Source organism: Paroedura picta, chromosome 3 (assembly GCF_049243985.1).
Source record: "Paroedura picta isolate Pp20150507F chromosome 3, Ppicta_v3.0, whole genome shotgun sequence".
In the NCBI taxonomy this organism is placed as follows: Eukaryota; Metazoa; Chordata; class Lepidosauria; order Squamata; family Gekkonidae; genus Paroedura; species Paroedura picta.
The window spans coordinates 154044522-154066734 of NC_135371.1; the positions used below are offsets into that span (position 1 = coordinate 154044522).

General features: G+C 45.3%; 1 protein-coding gene across 6 annotated transcripts in view; it reads left to right on the plus strand.

The window, feature by feature from the left end:
• Positions 1 to 22213, plus strand: part of RHBDL3 (rhomboid like 3) — a 148820-nt gene that overhangs the window by 82748 nt on the left and 43859 nt on the right. The window lies entirely within an intron of this gene.

Here is a 22213-nt window from a genome sequence, read left to right on the forward strand (position 1 = left end):
GGTGACCATCTTGCAATACAGATGCCACAAATGGTGCAGCCAGTAGGAATATGTGCCATGTAGGCTGGTGGAGAAAATCTTTTTGTGGCAGAAAGTTAGGCCTGCAGTTCTGCTTGTCTCTTGTGTGCCGCTCTTTTGCCTGTTCCATAGTTCCAAGGACTAGAATTAGAAGCACACCAAAATAAGAGTTTTGTCTGCACATTGGGGTGCACACTGCAGTGGCACTAATCCCATACTGCGTAATGCACCTTGAGTCTCAGTGAGAAAGGAGGACTATAAACAACATAAATAAATAAATGTATTTTGGACAAGGTGCTTGCTGGACGGGTGGGGCCATCGCTAGAAAAAGCCCTTTTATCTGCCTTTCCGGCAATGGTATATAAGTGAAAAGATATAAAAAGAGGATTGGAAAACTGGCACATTAATTCCACTTGCAGTTTAAGCAGCTTTTGCCTCCAAGTTTGGAGGGCAAAACACCTACTGAGTAACTTCTGCTCCAAATGACCCCTTTTGTGAATGAGAAAATTTCATTATGTGTTTATTGAAGAAATGCAGCATGATGCTATCGATTTCCTATCAGGCAAGTCCCCCCTCATTTCCATTTTTTCTCATCTAATCAGCCAGCACACAGATGCTTATGCTTTAAGTTACATAGAAAATGATGCTTCTGGCACCCTTCAGAACTCTTTACTGGAACTCACAACACCCACACATATTTATGGGTACGTTTGAAATCTATAAAATTGTCTTCTCCCTGTATGGTGCGGACAAACCCCAGGAGGCACCAAAACAAATAACAGCTTGACCCAAAGTGAATTGACTCCCATATGAATTCTACATTGCCCATTTCACATATTCATTTGTGAGTCATCCAGCGATGAGGCATCAGCTAAGTGCACACATGTGCATGAACTGGACATTAAAAAGAAAACATTCCCATTAGCAGTTTTGTCCTTGCTGGTGAAATACAATGCACTGTCCCCTGCAGAAACAGAATGACCCCTGAAAGACCCCAGACACTTAACCCCCAACCTTTAATAGATGACTCACTTATAATTTGTTTGCTGTATATGCCTGCATGTCTCCTTGTTTTCAAGAGTTCTGTGGAAGGGGGGCATATGGTTGTTACCAACTTGTCAGGCAGCCATGTATCTCCCTCTTCTTTGCAGCCCTGAATAGGAAAGGTGCCCGCACACACGCTTTCCCCCTTTCTCTTACAAAAGTGTCTTTAAAATGAAGGTGGTGTGACTAACCACAGCTCTGAATTCAACCAGTATATGGATCCTGACCCACCAGCTGAAGACCAATGGTACTCTAATCCTGGGCTGATTCTGCATTTATTTTGTTTATTCCGTTGTGGATCCTGCTGAATTCAGATCAATTTGAACTTGAATCTTCCTCTATCCCCCTCCCATTGAAACAAAAAGAGTTCTGCACGTGGTTAGGGAAGCTTGGGGGGGGGGACCAAACACAACAGGAGCCTCTTTCTTTTCTTTAATGGGGAGGGGAGAGGATTGGAGACAGCAAAGGAGGGGGAATAAATCCAAGAGGAAAATCTCTGCTGAGAGAAGTTAGGCTTCACCTTTAAGGGAAGCCTTGCAACCTGGGAATATGGAAGCCTTTGAACTGAAGCCCTGGCCAATCAGGGCTTTTCTACAGCTCGAAGCAGCAAGTTAGTTCAGGAAAAGCAGAGAGCTGCACCTTTTACTCATGCCGATTTTTCAAATATTGACGGTTATATCCACTCCAGGATATTACAGGGGAAAGGTGGGGTCACTCCAGATCAATCATGCTTGTTGCTGAGGGAAGATTTAAATGGGTCAAAATCAAAATGGAAATCTCATTAAGTGTAGACGGCAGGGACTGAATTGACCAGCTCCGTACAGATTCGGCCTTGGGTTCATTGGCTTAGCACACATGGGCACCACGGTGCCTGCCAGGGCTTCTTCTGCTGACCTTTTCAGAAAGTGGGTGGCACCATTGTAAGGCAGGGCAAGTCTGCTCTTGTTCAAATGAAATGGTCTCCCAAAGCTGCAGTCACAGCCTGTGGATAATCAGGAAGACTGTTAATTCTCCTGCTTTTGCTTAGTCATTTTGTGGTTCCATCCCTCCTTCCGGTTTTCCTTCTCTTTATTCCTCAGGCTCTTTCTCCCTTCCGCACCAGAGGATTTTGCTCCATCATTCTATTGCAAAGTAGAGAGGAGGTACTATGCTCAGCTCCACCTCCTGAGGCAGCCATTTTGGGTTCTGCTCCATCTCCTACGCTCGTCAACCCTTCTGAAAATTCCCAAGGTGCCCTCAGCTTCATAAAGGTCAGGAGTCCCAGCCCCAATTCCCACCCCCTGTGCCACCAATCTCAAAGCCCGAGGGGACCTTAGGACTGCCTTCTAAAACAACACGTGATGCTACCTTTGAGGAAACACAAGTGAGACAGTCATGCTGCAAATATTAAAACACTGGAATATCACAGTGGATCCTCGGAACATGCTCATGCTAGAGTCTGTGCCCCCCAGATCACAGCCAGTAGCCTCAATCCAGAGTTGTCAGCCATTCAGTCGTGTCCGAGTCCTGGCGATCCCAGGGCACAGCTGCGGCCATGATCCCTGATCCCACAGCACCTCCCTCAGCCGTGCAGTGTTCTTACCTGTACTTTGTTTAATCATATATTCTGAATCCTGGCAGAGTATCTCAGACTCCAGAAGGTATTATGTTTTCCTGCCCTGGTGTCTGGGATGTTTGTGGTAGAAGTTTAATGTAGGGTATGGCCTTAGAGATCAAGCCTTCTTTGGCCCTTCCTGTCATCCTCCCAGCGTATATCCACATGGTGTCCTTATGCGGCCTGCAGGTCCTCTGTCTGTCCACATGGCAGTGCATTCTTCATAGAAGACAAAGGGTGCTTGTAGTACGTAAAACCTCTATGCAGCATTATATGTGTTCCTGTGCGCTTCCCATTCTGCATTGACATGAAGCTGCCTTATACTGAGTCAGGCTATTGTCCTGTCACGTTAAGTATTGTCTGCTCAGACTGGCAGAGCCCTTAAGGTTCTTGGGTCTAGGCAGCCTTTCATATTACCTAATCCTTTTAGTTGGAGATGTTGGGCAAATGTTCTACCACTGAGCCATGACCCCAAGTGCTGAACGAGGAGCACATGTAAACTTGCTTTCCAGAGCAAGCAAAGTCTGTACTTTTTAAATAATACATTTGCAGTGCAGTTCTAAGCAGAATGACATCCTTATGCATCCATTAGAATCAGTGGGTTTTGCACTGTTGGTTACCAGTGAGTATCCAGACATATTATAAGAACATGGATACAAATTAAAATTACTGTTTTTATGAGGCTTGCTCCCCTGCCACCTCCCCTTGACGTAATTCTTCTTTGACTTAATTAGTGCGATGAATTGATTTTTCTTTCGAAGATTATGGTGATGAACCGGGGAGGGTGAGGCGAAATATGTCATTCGCAGCACCTGTCTTGTGTGGGTGACTTGCTTGTGTGATTCTATATGTTCCTATCAATATTCATGAGAGAATGACAAGAACCAGCTGCGGACTGTTAAAACACTATCGATCAGCGCTGTTCGTGGCATCTCAGAATGAGCGCACATTATTGTGGCTACCCCAGGGTTTATTGCACAGCTAAGAAGAACTTTTGAAGAGATCTGATTGATGTGCTTAAACTAGTGGCTGAGGAAAATGCCTTTCTAAGTTGCGCTTTGGCCAGCTCAGGGCAAAGGAAAGTGTGACGGGTGTTAGGATGGCTGGCCTGGTGAATGTCGTGGGCTGAATATTAGGATAAAATATAGCTGGGAATTCATTACGTCAGCTGGTTTTGTTTATATCTTTATTCCACCCTTCCTCCAAGGAGTTCATTTTCCCGTCCTTCGTTCTTTCCCCACATCAGCTCTGTGAGGTAAGTTAAGCTGAGAGAAAAGGGTGGCCTCAAAATCACCCCGTTAATTCGGTTTATAGTAGATCGCATTATGATTTAGTTTTCTGCATTTGGCTGATCCTTTCACTGATTTATGCCCTGAACTAATATGAGCAACTGTTCAGGAGCTTAGATGGGAAGACAATGAGATGGACGTGGGGGAGGAGGGAGAGACTGTCCATGAACAAGGCTGGTCAAAAATCAGGGACTGATTCCCTCCCCCCGCAAGTTCCTCCGTGGCCATCATTGTACTGAAAAGCAATTCCTGAAAAGAATGGCAATTCCATGCCTTCTGAGACATGCTATAATACTTCCCTAAACAGGTTGTGCCTCCTATGTTAACAGCATTGCTAACCAGTGTTTTGGGGGAGGGGGGATCTTGTCTTTTTAATAGAAATCTGTGGAAATGTGTAGCTAAAGCTTTTCATGGCATGGAGGTAAATAGCAAACTTCTGCTCAAGAGACAGGACATTTTTCTGCAGGGTTTTCCTTTAGTCCTAGAAGAGGAAAACAAGAAGGCTTCACCAGGCTAAGAAAATTGCCAGTAACACAGTGGGAGAGCAAAAACTTATTGACAATACGTAAACACCTGTAGGTGTTTTTCTATAGCTTCATCAGGGGATCTCTAAAGGTGTTTATCTGCAGCTCCTTTTCCAGCTGCTGAACTCACAGGGAAGAAAAAAAACCTCTGGGAAAAACACTGTTGAGAAACACAAGTATGTTGGTCCCCAACATGGGCCAGAGCCTTTTCTATCCTGGCTCCCACCTGGTGGAATGAGCTCCCTGAAGAGATCAGGGCCCTGCCTGAACTCCCACAATTCCGCAGGGCCTGCAAAAGGGAGCTCCTCCACCAGGCATTCCCCTGAGACTGACCAACCCAATAACATCTACAGGTCCCCCCTCAGATACCTCTTCCATGGCCTACACCACTCTGACCTCTCTGGGGGCTTATCTAAGTTGTTGTTCCAGGTATATTATTGTTGATCAAATTCATTGATATTATGTTAATTTAAACCACTGTTGGATTATCAAAGAATCATAGAGTTGGAAGGTGCCATACAGGCCATTTAGTCCAACCCCCTGCTCAACGCAGGATCAGCCCAGAGCATCCTAAAGCATCCAAGAAAAGTGTGTATCCAACCTTTGCTTGAAGACTGCCAGTGAAGTTGATGATATTTTGACTATGTTCTATGCTTAGGTCATTCCATGTAATACCCCACAACGTTGTATGTAAACAGCCCTGAGCCATATGAGAGGGTGGTATACAAATCAAAATCAATCAATCAATTAAAAAATTAGAGATTCCTGGATTAATCGCATAGGGGCATTTTAGTATGGAGTCAGTTAAGTTTTGCTTTCCCTGCATTTGTTTTTGCCTTCTTTTGTCTTGGTCCTGTAAACACAAATGCCAGGGTCATGCACCTCTGTTCTACATTAAATAACGAAGCTCTCTGTTTTTACAGAAATAATAGCAGGGACCATATCACTCCAGTCTTGTTCCATCTAACCTGGTTCCCAGTTTGTTCCTGCGACCAATTGAAAGTGCTGGTATTGACCTTTAAAACCCTATATCAGGCTTTCTCAGCCAGGCTTTCGTGAACATGCTCTCCATGTTCTCAGGCAGAGGTTTTTTCCATCACCTACTTGCCTGGTTCTTTTAATTGGAGATGCCGGAGATTGAGCCTGGGACCTTCTGCAAGGCTCTTACACAGAGTCACAGGGTCTGGAGCAGTGGTGAAGCACAGAGAAGGTTACATTCCCTTTGCAAACCTCATTCAGCCCCTGAACAAATTCAGGCTCCTGGCTCCTTGCTGATTGTTGCAGGAGCAGGGGGATGGACAAACCATGAGGGGCTGGGAGGAGAATTCTTACATACAGCACACTTGCTGCATCATAGCCCAAAGGTTCTTGACTGTACATCCTGCATGAACCCTGCATTTCAGTGAAAAAAGTTCTGCATATGCATCGCTCCTTAGAGGGGTTGGGAATTCTGCCTGGATCCTTTCCGGGTAATTGTGATCGGTGTTGGTGCTTTCAGCTTACTGAGCTGTCAGCATCTTTTCTTGGTGGAACCGGGCAGGGAAGCTTCCTCTATGAGTATCGTTAGTTCTGAATTGTGGGAGTAAGCAGCCAGATCTTTCTTTAAGGAGAGCTCCTGAACGTTCCTTGCTTCCTTTTGATCCGACAAAAAGACTGAGCTGGCTGAAGAAGGAGGGTCTCTTTTGGAGCTCTTGTCGGATGGTAATTTAATTAGACTCCTGTAGAGCGGTGTAGCAGCTGTGTGCTATGGTGACTGCCTTGGGGAGATATCGCTGCTGTTGAGCTGACTGCCATTAGGTACATGACATATAGCACCAGTCAAGTATATCTGGTATGGACTTATTAAGAGGACACCTCACTAATGAACTCCACCTCTGAGCATGCGTTAAGGACCTGTGATTTCAAAGTCTTAGGTTTGATCCCTGCCATTTTCTACACTGGTGCTAAAACTGTTACGTGGCATCTTTCTAGTAGTTTGGTGTAGTGGTTAGGAGTGTGGACTTCTAATCTGGTGAGCCGGGTTCGATTCTGCACTCCCCCACATGCAGCCAGTTGGGTGACCTTGGGCTCGCCACGGCACTGATAAAACTGTTCTGACCAAGCAGGGATATCAGGGCTCTCTCAGCCTCACCCACCTCACAGGGTGACTGTTGTGGGGAAAGGAAAGAGTAGGCAACTGTAAGCCACTTTGAGCCTCCTTCGGTTAGAGAAAAGCGGCATATAAAAACCAACTCCTCCTCCTTCTTGTTGTCCCAAGCCGTTTCATCTACAGCTATCTTCAAGTCACAATATTTAGCCATGGCATGAAAAGCTTCAGCCATCAGCTTCTGAATACTGAGTTCCAATTGAAAGGGCAGAACATCCCCTTCCACCACCACCACCACCTGGCAAGTTTGGAAGGGAAATGCAAAGGAAAGAGGCAGCAACTGTAAGCTGCTTTAAGACTCCTTCGGGTAGGGAAAAGCGGCATATAAGAACCAACTCTTCTTCTTCTTCTTCTTCTTCTTCTTCTTCTTCTTCTTCTTCTTCTTCTAGCACTTTAGGGTGTTTTAATCACTTCACATGTAGTTTTGCTCTTGTATAGTAGATTGTTTTATATTGAGGATGAGACCTTCTGCATGAGACAAACTGGTGAGTTCATAAGTCTGGCATGTACTCATTGAAAATGATCCGATCCCCACCTTTGACCTGCTGAGAGAGACAGGACCAGTCTACAATGCTCCTGTATTGTAAGAGCACAACACTACAGTATACTGAGTAGAATAAAAAGTATTCCCTTGTGCAGGTAGGAAACCATTGCATGTAATGGGCTGTGGCTCAGTGGTAATGCTTGACAGGCAGAACGTCCTAGGCCAGAGGTAGTCAACCTGTGGTCCTCCAGATGTCCATGGACTACAATTCTCATGAGCCCCTGCCAGCAAACGCTGGCAGGGAGCTCATGGGAATTGTAGTCCATGGACATCTGGAGGACCACAGGTTGACTACCTCTGGCCTAGGCTCAGTCCTTGGCAACTCTAGTTAAAAGGATCAGGTTGTGGGTGATGTGAAAGACCTCAGTCTGAGACCCTTGAGAGATGCTGCCAGTCTGAGGAGTAGACAGAACTGACTTGCCTATCGAAAGGGTGGCCTTAAGGGAGAAGTGGCTCTTACTTTGAATCTTCTGTAGTCTTGTACAGGTGCCTTACCTTCAGACTTTAGGCATGCCCATGCCATGGACCCTCAGCTGCACTTCTGCAGTGAGGGCTGTAAAGTCAACGCATCTCCCACAGGGAGAGTGTATGCTTCACAACCTTCCACCTGTGTCTCTTCTGTTCCTTCCATGTAAATCTTCCTTTACTGAACAGATTGTAGCACAGATGGCTCCCTCCCCCACCCCCCGACAGGCATATGTAGAGTGGAACAGGGTAAAAGTATGTGTGAAAAGGATCTAGAGGGTCTTAGTAAACCATCCACTGAGCGTGAGTCAGCAGTGTGATGGTGGCTAAAAAAATGGGATTTTGGGCTGTATCAAGAGAAATACAGTGTCCAGATCACATGAGGTGATATTATCACTTTACTCTGCTCTGGTTAGACCTCAATTAGAGTACTGTGTTCAGTTTTGGGCACCACAGTTGAAGAAGGATGTAGACCAGTGGTCCTCAACTTTCCTAATGCCGTGACTCTTTAGTACAGTTCCTCATGTTGAGGTGATCCCCAACCATAAAATTATGCAAGTGTTCCTGCACATAAATTAAATCAAAACTTACCAATGGCATGAAGATCCATTGTTCGTGATTATATATAAATTGATTTTTTCCTGGGGTTTCTCAGTTCAGTTCTGCCTCTTGTCCCACCATGCCGATCTCGCTCTTTTCAGCTGCTCCAGACAGACGGACGCTCTATCTCGATCTACCCCGCAAGGCTGTTGTGTGGATGGCGACCCCCACCAGCCAAGCTACTTGCCCTGGCACAACCCCTGTGAAAGGGTCGTTTGACCCCCAAAGGGGGTTCCTATCCCAGGTTGAGAACCACTGATGTAGACAAACTGGAACATGTCCAGAGGAGAGCAACAAAAATGGTGAGGGGTTTGGAGACCAAGATGTATGAGGAAAGGTTGAGGGAGCTTGGTCTGTTTAGCCTGGAGAGGAGACAACTAAGAAGTGATAAGTTAGCCATCTTCAAGTACTTGAAGGGCTGTCACATAGAGCAGGGGTAGTCAACCTGTGGTCCTCCAGATGTTCATTGATTACAATTCCTATGAGCTCCCACCAGCAAACGCTGGCAGGGGCTTATGGGAATTGTAGTCCATGAACATCTGGAGGACTACAGGTTGACTACCCCTGACATAGAGGTTGGAGCAGAGTTGCTTTCTGTTGCCCCAGAGGGTCAGACCAGAACCAATGGAATGAAATTAATTCGAAAGAATTTTCAGTTAAACATCTGGAAGAAATTCCTGATAGAGATTTCGTCATTGGAACAGGCTTCCTTGGGAGGCGGTGGGTTCTCCTTCTTTGGAAGTTTTAAAGCAAAGGCTAGATAGCCATCTGATAAAAATGCTGATCCTGTGAGTTTAGGGAGATTGTGAGCAGAAGGGATTGGGTTGGTGCTTGGCTCTTGAGGCCCTTTCTCCATGCCCAGGGAAATGCCGACTTTGGAGTCGGGAGGTGAATTTCCTCCAGACTAGATTGACTCTATGATTCTATGATTCTAAGTACACCCTATGCAGAAAGAGGGGCTTTATGGACCGTAGTCATCCAACTTCAATAAGCTGCACTATGCACTGGTAAAAGCTATAGAAAGCACAGCCATTGCTGCTGAATTCTTCTGAATCCACTCCATTTAACCCATTCTTCCGTTCACAACCAAAGTCAGGGCACATGAAGCCAAAGAAACAATAAGAGGAGATTGTGACAAATTATTGTTGCTGGAGGGAGACTTTTCGTTCTGTTTGCATACCTCCTACCATGGGGTCATGAAAGACATCTGATGGCACAGAAATAGAATGGCCATTTCCTAGGAAGTAGATTGGATTCTTGGATTCTTTTCTTGTTCTGTCTCCTGACCTTCAGCAAGGTTTGGTTCACCCCTTCACCTCTTTGAGGCTAAATTGCTTTGTGTTTTTTTAGCACACTAAATCTCCTTGTAATGTAAATTGTGCCTTAAGTACAAGGCTTCAGTCAGGGACCTCTGGACAAGAGTCATCAATGATAGATGGGAATAAGAAGGAAAATCTATTTAACAACTAAAAAGTTACTAATTAACTTAAATAAAACAGCCTGCGGTTTGGTAAAACATGGTGGTTTCTACTAATCACAATTAGAGATGACCCTGCAATGACGGTGAGCATCACTCTTAATTTCCTGTACAAACTGTAATTTACCATATAGACTCATGTATTTCAGCACCCTTTTTCACACTGAAAAAACCCTCCTCGGCTTATGCGCGGGTATATATGGTAATTGAAATAAAAGCCTGTTCCAGCCAGCCAATTGTTGCATTGCCTTTGGCAAATGTTTACTGCAAGCTGAGTTTGCTCTAGCAGCTTGTAGGACATCAATGGTTTGACTGAGGGACTCTGATCTTTTTTTTCCCTTTTGCTTTCACTTCTTCCTCTTCTTAATCACTTCTTCCAAACTATTATTTTGGTTTCTGTGGGTGGCGTAGGGTAGAGTGGGTTTTGGGGGTGCTTTGGGATTTACTGTTTCTTTCTCCTAGTGTTTGTTCTTTTGTCTGAGGGGCAGCATTGTTTGCCTTTTCTTAGAATCATAGAATCATAGAATCAAAGAGTTGGAAGGGGCCATACAGGCCATCTAGTCCAACCCCCTGCTCAACGCAGGATCAGCCCTAAGCATCCTAAAGCATCCAAGAAAAGTGTGCATCCAACCTTTGCTTGAAGACTGCCAGTGAGGGGGAGTTCACCACCTCCTTAGGCAGCCTACTCCACTGCTGAACTACTCTGACTGAAAAATGTTTTCCTGATATCTAGCCTATATCGTTGTACTTGTAGTTTAAACCCATTACTGTATGTCCTTTCCTCTGCAGCCAACAGAAACAGCATCCTGCCCTCCTCCAAGTGACAACCTTTCAGATACTTAACGAGGGCTATCATGTCCCCGCTCAACCTCCTTTTCTCCAGGCTGAACATTCCCAAGTCCCTCTTCTTGGGGTTGTGTTTCTTTTAAAAGTTGATTTTTACAGTTCTTTCTTTCAGTATTTTGTTCTAGGGGGCACTTCTTGTAGGTAGGGTTGTCCATTCTCTACCTACAGTCCATTCTCTACCTGCAGTTGTAGGTAGAGTTGTCCATTCTCCCAGTTTGGTAACTTTTGTACTTGTTGCAGTAGGTTGCCAAGTTTGGGTACTGTTGTTCTGTTCTGGTTTGCTGGCCTGGGGGGCACTGTTTGGTTCTCCTGCCAGAGCTGTTCTCACAGAGCAGTTCTGTCAGAGCTCTCTCAGGGTATCTGGCATCAAGAGAGGAAGGGAAGGCAATTATAAGCCGCTTTGAGACTCCTTTGGCTAGTGAAAAGCGGGGTACAAAACCCAGCAGCTATTCATCCTCTTGACTTTACTGTATTTGTTGGGAGGGAGGCTGGATGGGAGAGCCTGTGATGATGGAGCATTTCCCAGCCTCGGTTTATATGCAAGTCAATAAGTTTACCCAGATTTTGTGGTAAAATTGGGTACCTCGGCTTATATGCGAGTATATTTTAAAATCATATCCATACAGTTATTGACAGCAGTGTTTGGGAACCAAAGCCTTTGGTAAACTGGTACTGAAAACTTTTAGCAGAGAGCAAAATTCTGCATGGCGATCATGCTAGAAAAGGATTTAAACGTCAAGATTTGGGGGTTGATACTTTGCTGTGACACCTCCCCAGCCCCACAGTGTCTGTATTGAGGCTTCCACCTACCTGTAGTGTGGTACTTTCTTTTTTCTTAGCGTGACTCTTTGCACATCCAGATATCCAGCAACCCCCAGTAGATGTGTCCTTTTCGTTCTTAATTTGTGGCGTCTGTTTCCGACACTAAACCAACCCTGCAGCTGCTTTAGCATCCTCCTGAGATATTTCAACTTTATAAAAAGTTCTTTTAGACATCCACAACAAATAAGATGTGCAGCTGTCTGGGCACATAGCTAGCATCTGTGCACATACTGAACATTTTAAAAAATTAACCAGGCAGGCCCAAGAGCTTGCAACTTCAAAATAAGAATGCATCCTACAGAAACGCGAAGAGACAGCAAGGGACAAACCAAATACTTTGGGCACCAGTAAAAGCAAGAGATTGGATCCACTCACAAAAAAAAAACCCAGTCCAGGAATATAGAAAACTAGTAAATTTCCCTTTGAGTTTCCCCAGCTGGTCACTTGTAATGAGCGGTTGCTGAGGACGAGAGATAATTTATAGAAAACTATTCCATAAGCATGATTACAAACACATTATTCAAGAAGAACTGAGGCCCACTTCACTGTTTGCCAGAAGAAAGGCATGAGAGTCCAATAAACTCCGCCTTTTGAATTACTATTCATTTATGTGCATGAGAATTCTACTCTGTTTATCAAGTCTGTTGCTGCAACACATTGAATTTTGCTTATGAAAGACGGAGCCAGCAAGATTCCATGGTTCCCTTGAAGAACACTAAAAAGCAAATGCAAGTGGGTTTGAAATGGGGGGGGGGGAAGCACTTTGAGAAAGGAAAAAGAAGCCCTTCCTGCAAAAATAGCAAATATGTATCCGCTTCTGTTGTCCCCCTCCTCAGCCCCGTTTCTTCTTCATAAAAGAGACTCAACAAGCCTGGGCTAACAGTCCCTGCAAGCGAACAACAGCAGCTGCAGGCACCGATAAAGCACAAAGCTATTTAACTAAACTTTTGCTACCTTTGGCGAGGAGATGAGCTGGAGACTAATTACAGCGGAGGCATTATTTACCAGGCTCCGTGATGGAGGCATGACTTGCCTTTGGCAGCCGTGGCGCTCTCGGGTCACCTTTTTCACACAGGGTCTCTTTCAAATCTAACAAAGCTGAACGGTGGGACTGTGGGGTCCCCTGTGGAGATGGAGTCTCTGCTTCCAGGTCAGCCGTTCTTTCTGTTGTCTCTCTTTTGTAACAAGGACAGGCTGGTTACACGGGACGAGATCTTGGGGGCTGTGCCCTGGACAGGCTCCGCTCCTCTTCAGATGTCCGCAGGGTTGGGGGGGGGAGGAAAGGAGGAAAGGATGAGGCAACTCCTGTCCTCGGAGCCACCTGGTTCCTTGTCTTCTGATGCCGCGTCAGTAAAAAGCAGGTGTGGAACGGGGAAGAACACAATGACTTTGTTATTAGGAGTGTATTACTGTAATCCTTCAGGAATAAGAGTTGGGTCTTACATGCCACTTTTCTCTACCCGAAGACGTCCCAAGGTGGCTTACATTCGTCTTCCCTTTTTTCTCCCCACAACAGACACCCTGGGAGGTGGGTGAGGCTGAGAGAGCCCTGAAATGACTGCTCGGTCAGAACAGCATTAGCAGTGCTGTGGGTGAGCCCAAGGTCATCCAGCTGTATGCATTTGGGGGGAGCGGGGAATCAAACCCGACTTGCCAGATTAGAAGTCCGTACTCCTAACTAAGCTGGCTCTAACTGCTACACCAATCTGCCTGTTACGACTCCAGAATGAGCATATTCTCCTTTTAGGTCATTTTTTAAACTTCTGTGCAATATAGGAACATAAGCTGCACTTGAACTGGATCACGGACAAGGGGGCCCCGTGCATCCTCGGGAGCTTTGCAAGGAGTCTCTTTACCTGGCACAGAATCTGATGCCTGAGATGAATCCCTCATAGTTATTATGAGGACAGCCTGTGTGGTTTCATGGTTAGCTTATGAGGCCCAAGTTCAAATTGACCTCAGCAGGGGAGCGAGGATAAAGCTGCTTCTTCCTTCCTGTTTTGGTGGCCAGCAGAAGAACGCTGGTGTATTTGTGTACGTGGGAGGCACAAAATTCCCCTCACCTATCTGATGTTGCATCCTCATATTGCTCCCCAACAAGCCTGAGGACTTGCAAAGAGAAGGGTGTGGTCAAAGCGGTAGATACCTTTTCCTTCTAAAAGGGCCTTGTGTTTGTGGAAATACATCCGAGATATCTCCAGAATGCATTGGGGTCAGGTGATGGGTTGCTATCCATTTTATTTATTTTATATTACATTTATATACCCCCCTCCTTGAAGCTCAGGGCAGTTTACAGTGAAATTCTAACAGTGGAAACTCATGACAATAAAATGTCATATAACATTTAATTAGAACATTATAACCTTATGCGAGCTTAAATGGACTCCAGGGAATGGTAAAGGACAGGAAGGCCTGGAGGATCATTGTGCGTGGGGTTGCGATGAGTCGGACATGACTTTGCAAATAACAACAACAAAAACCTTATAACTCATGATTACATATTTCAGTGCTGTGGTTTGCCACATCTGCCTGCAAGGTGTAGTTGGTGATGACGGGGGTCTCAACATTCTGACTGATGCCATTGTTTCATTGGCCTTGACTGAAGGCTTGGTGGAAGAGCTCCATTTTGCAGGCCCCGTGGAACTGTTTTAGTTCCAGCAGGGCCCTGGTCCCTTATGGGAGCTCATTCCACCAGGTGGGGGCCAGGACAGAGAAGGCCCTGGCCCTGGTTGATGCCATACAAGCTTCCCATGGGCTTATTGGATCACCAGCTTATTGGAGCCTGCAGAGCATAGTGCTTTTGAGGGGGTATAGGTGGAGAGGCAGTCCCTCGCTGTGCATTTCACATCTATGTTATAGACTGAATTTCAGTAGATGAAGGTTTACCCCATGCCTCCTTATTTCTGCTAGGAGGCCTATCACATGTTGGTTTTTGTCTTTTATGCAGCTATTAAAGGCGAAAATCAATTCCTGAAAGAGAAGTGGAAACCTTGCAGACATCTTTGCTCTGGACAGCTACCAATCCTTCCCTCCCATGATGCTCTGCTATGTTAAGGCTGGTCCATAAATAACTCAACAGTATTCTGTTTTTATCCTGTCTCCTGTTATCGCTCTGCTTCTTACCAACAGAATTTAAAATTCTACAGAGCATGGGGATTTGGGGCTCAAAATAAAAGCCTCTAACTGAGCAGCCATTACCAAAAATGTGCCAATCCACACATTAGAGATATGTGTAATTTTATCCTGCTTACAGAACTTCGATTTCCTTGTTGCAAAACTTGGGGAGGGGGAGGGGGAGGGGGAGAGGAAACACCAGTTTTAAGCATGAAAGTTAAATTCTTATGCCCTCCCACTACAGGAAGTTTTAGGTATGTTAGTAGTGGTAATAAAAATGTTGTTGCTGTTGCTGTTGTTGTTGTTACATGGTCCAATTGCAAGAATGTATACGAAAGGGAAAGATGTGAAACCTCTTCAGCTGTTAAAGTTGCCCATACCTGGAGCCTATGAATCACAAGTATCCAGAGCATCTACAACCCACCCTCCTCCTAAGATGTGTGGCCATCATGTTGTCAGAATGAAGCCATGTGTATATTTACCATGTGCATGCAGCCTCAGTGCACACGAACACAAACTCTGAAATATCCAGTCTGCACGTAAGAGAGCTGTAAGCACATGTTAAGTACAGGTGTTGTCCCTGTTCACATGACATAGCAAGCATACATATTATCAAGTATCTGTGTGTAGTTGGCAGGCTCCCCAAATATGTGATTGTAACATTTGAAAAGGGCTGCAGACATACTTATTTACTCAAGGGTCCTTTAGAATGGTGTGTAGACTGTACATTATCAGCTAGCACTTATCCATGCAGTCGTACTCAAGAGTGCTCCTCCTGCTGCATGGCCTCATATGATAATAGTACTAGTTTGGTGTAGTGGTTAGGAGTGTGGACTTCTAATTTGGCATGCTGAGTTTGATTCTGCACTCCCCCACATGCAGCCAGCTGGGTGACCTTGGGCTCGCCATGGCACTGATAAAACTGTTCTGACCGAGCTGTGATATCAGGGCTCTCTCAGCCTCACCCACCCCACAGTGTGTCTGTTGTGGGGAGAGGAATGGGAAGGCGACTGTAAGCCGCTTTGAGCCTCCTTCAGGTAGGGAAAAGCGGCATATAAGAACCAACTCTTCTTCTTCTTCTTCTTCTTCTTCTTCTTCTTCTTCTTCTTCTTCTTCTTCTTCTTCTTCTTCTTCTTCTTCTTCTTCTTCTTCTTCTTCTTCTTCTTCTTCTATACCCTTCCCCATGGGATGCCTTCCATCCTTCAGCTCAAGGGTAGCCAAGCTGTCGTCCTCCATGGACCAATTACCGTGAGCCCCTGCCAGCACTTGCCATCACATCTGGAGAGCCACAGTCTGGCCATCCCTGCTTTAGCTGATGTGCTGTTGTGCATTCCAGATCTTTTTAAAAAATGTGTGCCAGTCTGGGACCCACGTTCTCTTTCAGCACAGCATGGCTAGGGGAGGGAGTGAAAGAGAGATTGTGTGGGGAACAAAACTTGATCAGAGGAGAGATGAGACTGGAGTGCACACTCCCTCTTTCTCACTCACACTCAGAAGTTAGTTGCCAGAGTTTCAGACAGTCATCTGAAGAATTGCAGGTGAGATGGAGTAAAGAACATGAAAACTTAAGAGCTCTTCTGGATCAAACCAGTAATCCATCTAGTCCAGCATCCTGCCTCACACAGCAGAGGGCCAGCAAAAGGGTACAGAGGCAGACACCTTCCTTGATGTTGCCTCCTGGTTCTGGTTTCAGAGCTTTAGTGCCCCTGAACATGGAGGTTCTCTTTGCTCATCTCCATGGCTACTAGCCACAGATAGACCCGTCTTCCATGAATCTGTGCAATTCCCTTTAGAGCTGGCTGTGCCTGTGGCCATTGCTACAACCTCTGGCAGTGAATTCTGTATTTTAATCACTTGTGGCATCAATAAGCATTTTCTTTTATCTCCCATAAATCTACTGTCCATCAACTTCAAATTGTAAATGGGAAGAGGGGGAAAAGGTTCAAAAAGAAGTAGGGGGAGGAAGAAGAGGTTTTTATACCCCACATTTCACTGCCCAACGTGACTTACGATTGCCTTCCCTTCCTCTCCCCACAACAGGCACCCTGTGAGGCTGAGAGAGCCCTGAGATTACAGCTTCATCAGTGCTGTGGCGAGCACCCAAGGTCACCCAGCTGGCTGCATGTGGGGGAGCGGGGAATCATATGCAAAGATGCAAAAAACAGAAAGAGAGGTTGATCAGCAGCATGGGGAAGTGTGGGTCATATTGTGAACTGGACGCTTAATGGGGAAGCATTGATCCCGTGCACCCACGTGAGAGCCACTCAGCCTCTATTCTCAGTGTGCCACTTGGGTCTCTCACTGGCATCGTAGATGAGTCAGCAAACGTGCATCCAGGGCTGTACATGTTAACAGAGCAATACATGGACCATATAGGTCAGTGTGCTAGGGTACATATTTGTGTGGTTAGCCAGGTCAAGGTGCTTTTGATGAGGCATCCCAAATCTTGCAGCCTCACACTGCTGTGTTCTCTAAGCTAAACCACCTGCCATCGGTATGTTTCACTTGGCAAGAAAATAACCTTAACACTCAGTGTATCATAATCCTGTGCATGAGGCCAGGGAAACAGATGAGAGTCCAACACAAGGAAAGCCAAAGGTTAACACTGCTACCACGTGACATCTTGTACTGGTGTCAGAAACTGTTGCAGTGGTCAAGAGGTGAGGGTTACCTGTGCTCCTTGACTTAGTTGCTACATTAGAACAGTAGAATGTTCTGATTCTTGTGACGGAACATTCACGAGCATGAGCCCCACTTGCTCAGGTGCAAGTAATTGGTACAGATGCAACTGCAGGTAGATTTCAAGTAGCAGTCCTAACCCTGTCCACATCTTACAGCAAAGGCATGTGCATCCCACAATCTGTATGTTAAGGAAACACATCTGTAAGTAAGAAAGAGCCAGCACAGGTTAATTTGACAAAAACCAGTTTGGTGTAGTAGTTAGGAGTGCGGACTTCTAATTTGGCGAGCCGGGTTTGATTCTGTGCTACCCCACATGCATCCAGATGGGTGACCTTGGGCCCACCTCACAGGGTGTCTGTTGTGGGGAGAGGAAAGGGAAGGCGACTGTAAGCCGCTTTGAGCCTCCTTTGGGTAGAGAAAAGCAGCGTATAAGAATCTACTCTTCTTCTTCTTCTTCTTCTTCTTCTTCTTCTTCTTCTTCTATGAAACTGGGGACCAGTTCCTGGAAGAAAGCAGGGTGTGAATTGCGCATTCAGATGTACGTGAGTAGAATATAGCTTGAGAATTACGTAACACATCTGTGAAGAAAAATCAAGTGTACAGTCTGCGCAATTTGAACATGTGTTCACAGAAACTGGTGAACAGGGCTGCCCATTTAGGAGCCCCAGGATCAACATGCGGAATCAGCGGTTTTCTATGCAAGCCCTGATCTTTATCCTGAAGCCAGAGTTAAGTGACATGCCTCAAGTCAAAGACAGCAAGGACAGCAAGTAGGCGCACCATTTGCCTTGAACAAATTGCTTGCGCTTACAGTCTTCCTTACGGTCTCCCTGTTTGCTCCTTGGGAAAATGCTGCATTATATTAACAATGCATTACACCACTCATTCGTATTAAACTCCACCTCCCAAAGCAACAGATAATTCAGCCTTCCCCTCTCCTGTCTATAAAAGCAGAGGAGAGAGATAACATTTTTATTCTCCACTGATTGAGTGCCTGTATTATGGCACTTGCTTATTATTATAGATATTCTCTGACTTGGCTTGAGATCATGGGAGAGGAGAAAAGCTGCAAAAATGGTAAAAAGACAGATAAAAGAGAAAACATCAGATTTTTGCCTCTCTGTCACACTTTGTGTGTTTTGTACTTTGGGGATATTAAATACCCCCAGGCTGGATTCATTATTGTTCATGGGAAAAGTTTTTAAGGAGTTCCATACCGTGTCCTGCCTACAGTTTTAATGGCCATGGGGAAAGGGAGGGAAGCGTATAAATTTAGACTTTGATCTTTTTGTGTCCCTTTATAGTGCTTAGAAATATTTTGGCAATGCATACATAGAAAGGATATCAATCATACCTCCAATATCTGGCTATAAAGCTTTTCAGGGCTGATGCAGTGCTTTTTCCTCGGGTTGTGTAGAGAAGAAGCATTTAGATGCTGCAATGCAGGAAAAGCATTTTTTTGCCCATGGCTCCTGGATGTTTAATGTTAGGTATTTGGGTGCCACATGAAGAGCAACAGAGTGAGACCATAGGCAAAGAAGTTCATCTTAATGGTGTCGGACGGCTTCAGTCTTTTATAAGAATATACTACCCTTGTATTGTTCCATTATAAGGCATTCTCTCCCCCCCCCAAGTTACGATTCATTGCTGCTTTTTTGAATGTTCCTGAAATAAGTAAGGAATCATTCCTTAAAATAAAGATCTAGTAGTAAACCAGTGGCAAACGACCTCTGAACATCTCTTGCCTCAAAAACCTTATAGCGGGCTTGGCCAAACTGTGGCTCTCCAGATGTCCATGGACTGCAATTCCCATGAGCCCCTGCTAGCAGGGGCTCATGGGAATTGTAGTCCATGGCCATCTGGCAAGCCACCGTTTGGCCATCCCTGCCCTATAGGGTCATCATGAGTTGGCTGCAACTTGATGGCACTTTATACACACAGTAAACCCACTGGGGACTCTGGGATTCAAGAAGGACGTGTGTGTGTGGGTGTGTGTGTGTGTTGTTTTTTTGCATTGACAGCTACTGTACAGTGGATGACCTGTGGAACTATAAGGGGATTGTGATTGGTGGCTCTGGATTGGCTGGGTCTGGTGCCAGTGCTGAGAGCAGCACAGCAGAACAGTGTATCCCCTCAGGGACTCCAAGCCTAAATACTGTGACTTCCCGGGATGGATTCTAGCATTTTCCTCCATTAGCCTAGCCCTAAGTCTTTGCGCTTTTTGTACACAGGTCATTCCCTGGGGAAAGAGTACTGCTTACATGTGCCAGCAGGCTAACACTCGCTACCTATGACCAACAATGATCTCTCCATCTTCACAACATAGAAGAGACAGCATATGGGCTGATTGCCTTGCAGATGAGAGAGAGTCTGTTTTAAAATGTGTTTTGTGAAGTCACATCTTCTGTTGCTGGGGGGGAGAGGTAAACAAAAAGGGCGAAATGTTTTTTTTTTTTTTTGGAGAGTTAAGTGAAGGTATGGGAATTTGGAGGAGCCACATCATCTTGGTAGTTAAAACATTATTGAACTGTAGCATTTTAGTAACTGCAGATTCTTCCTAGAAAGCTCCGAGGGGAGTTCAGGGTGGGAGATGGGAGCTGCAGGGGGCTGAAGCAAGAAAAATGGAATGTGGATGGGGCATTTAAAAAACGTACTCCTTCCCTTCCACACAGGGTGCCAAGGTGCTTTGATTGTGATCTTAAAAAGGAAGTCACATCAAACCAGGCTGGGAAAAGACTGCAGGCAAGCAGAAGGACAAGCAGAGGACAATGTTGTGATGGAATGGAATTTAATCAGTTCAAGAGTTGGGAAACACCAGTTCTGCCACAACTGGCACACTTGTCAGGGCAACTTCATCTGGCTAGTTCGCTTTTGACTGTTTTCCTAGAAGAAACAACCACATGGTCTGCACATGAGTGAATAGGGAATGGAGCCTTATTTGAAATGTCTTCCAGTTGCACTGTTTCCATGCATTTTCATGGAATGAGATGCATCTCACAGGTCCTTGCAAGTTCCCACTTGTAATACTCAAAGAATGTAGTGCAGAGGTTAAGAGTGGCAGTTTCTAATCTGGAGAAACGGGTTTGATTCCCCCCTCTTCCACATGCAGCCAGCTGAGTGACCTTGGGCTAGTCCCAGTTCTCTTAGGGCTATTCTCACAGAGCAATTCTGTTAGAGTTCTTTCAGCCCCCCCTTACCTCACAGCGTGTCTGTTGTGGGGCGAAGAAGGGAAAGGTGTTTGGAAGCCGCTTTGGGTATAAAAAGCCAGCCTTTCTTGTTAAAGTATATAGGAAGACCCTCAGAGTTTCTTGAATTTTCTTCTGGGATGAAGGTCTGAATCTTTGCAACAAACACAGAAAACGGAACAAGTTAGGAAAGATTAGAAGCATCTTGGAGGACGTTATGGAGGAATGGAAGAATCTTTTTTGGTGGTTAGGCTGTTTCTAGGTCTTACAGGTTAGGTCTTCATTTGGCAAGGGGATGAACACTTTGGCAGAAATCCAAGAAAGTACTTAATTTTTAAGCATGTGAGTGCTTGAGTAGTCTCGTTAGCTGCTGGTGGTTCTGTGTACTAATTATAGTCACTTGGAGCAGAGTTATAAATGAGATGGTGTCAGACTCTGTAAGCTGATGACTCTGTGAATGTAGCCAAGTGCTTCGACTGATGTGGGTTGGATTGAGTTGCAGAAAAGGGGGGGGGGAAGAGAGAATGGTTTGGCTAAGATTCCTGTAATAGCTAGAGACCCTGGCACGGTGTTTGTGTTCTAGTATTTACTTTCTGTAATTTGAGATAAAGGTGGCTGTTGTTCCAAAATGTAATTGTCAGAACCTCTGGGAACCTTGATTGCATGGGAAGACCTTGGAGGCCTGGAACGGAAGAGCTTGTGGAAGAACTTTTTGCTCATGAGAAGAGTATTCAACTCACGGAACAAGCATTTCCATGAGCGGAAGACTCTTGTGAGTGGAAAGGCATGCTCAGATGCAGTCCTTAGAGCTGGATCCTTTCAATCAGTGCTATTAATGGTGGAGCCTTCCTCTGGCAGGGAGAAGGGTTCTTTGTTCCAGAGGAAGCCTATGCCATCAGCAAATGGAAATGTAGGATCCGACTCAGAGCCCCTATTTCATTAAAGCATTTTCCTTAGTTGCATTTCCGTGCTTTCTCATGAAAGAGATTCCTTGCCATTAAACACTGCAGAGTAATGTCATTTACTCACATTGTGATTTCTTCCCGTTGTTCCCCTCTTAGGAAAATCTTGTAGCATGTCATTTGCAAGGTGCAGAAAGTGGGGGATAAGACTGTCACTTGACACAGCAAGTCTCCCCCCAAATCTGATAGCCGGGAGACGTGAGCCATCTTCTGAGCGTGCTCCGTTTGCTTATCAGCTATAGCCCATCTGAAATGGAGTCTGATGTGCGGCTGAAGGGGAGAGAAATGTTCTCCCAAGAGAAATAGTCTGGTAACTCATCATTATGCTTATTAAAGTGGAACTTGGCAATGAAATTTTCACCCTCCATCATGATTGCTCAGCTGTTTCAAATCACTTTAAAAGCCAAAATTTGATAAGTGAGATGTCAGCAAAAATGGCCATTTTAATTCTGTGAGAACATTTCTTCCTCTCCTGCAAATGAAGTCCAGACAGACTGGAGGTGGGACACATTCTCCCCTCCCAGGGTTCTATTCCAAGATAAAACCTTCAAGGGCATGTGATGCCTTCAGCACCATCAATGCTTAGCATTTGGGAACAGAGGCCCTTATTGCTTTCCACCAGGAACGAGAACAGCCTCTGAGATCAGAAACTAAGCCCGAGCTGATTCCCACCCCCCAAACTTAGGTCCCAACAAGGCTACAGAAGTTGGACATCAAAACCTCAGATGTTCTTGGTGGGGTTGTGTGTCAGTATTTGTGCAGTAGCAATATATGGGTGCCTTCAGAAGCTGTTAAAAAAACCGCTCTTTCTCAGGATTTTCTAAAATTTAATACAGAAACCTTTGACGGCAGATGCTGTCTCTGTTGCCATTGCCACCTATATAAAAATGCAAATTGTAAA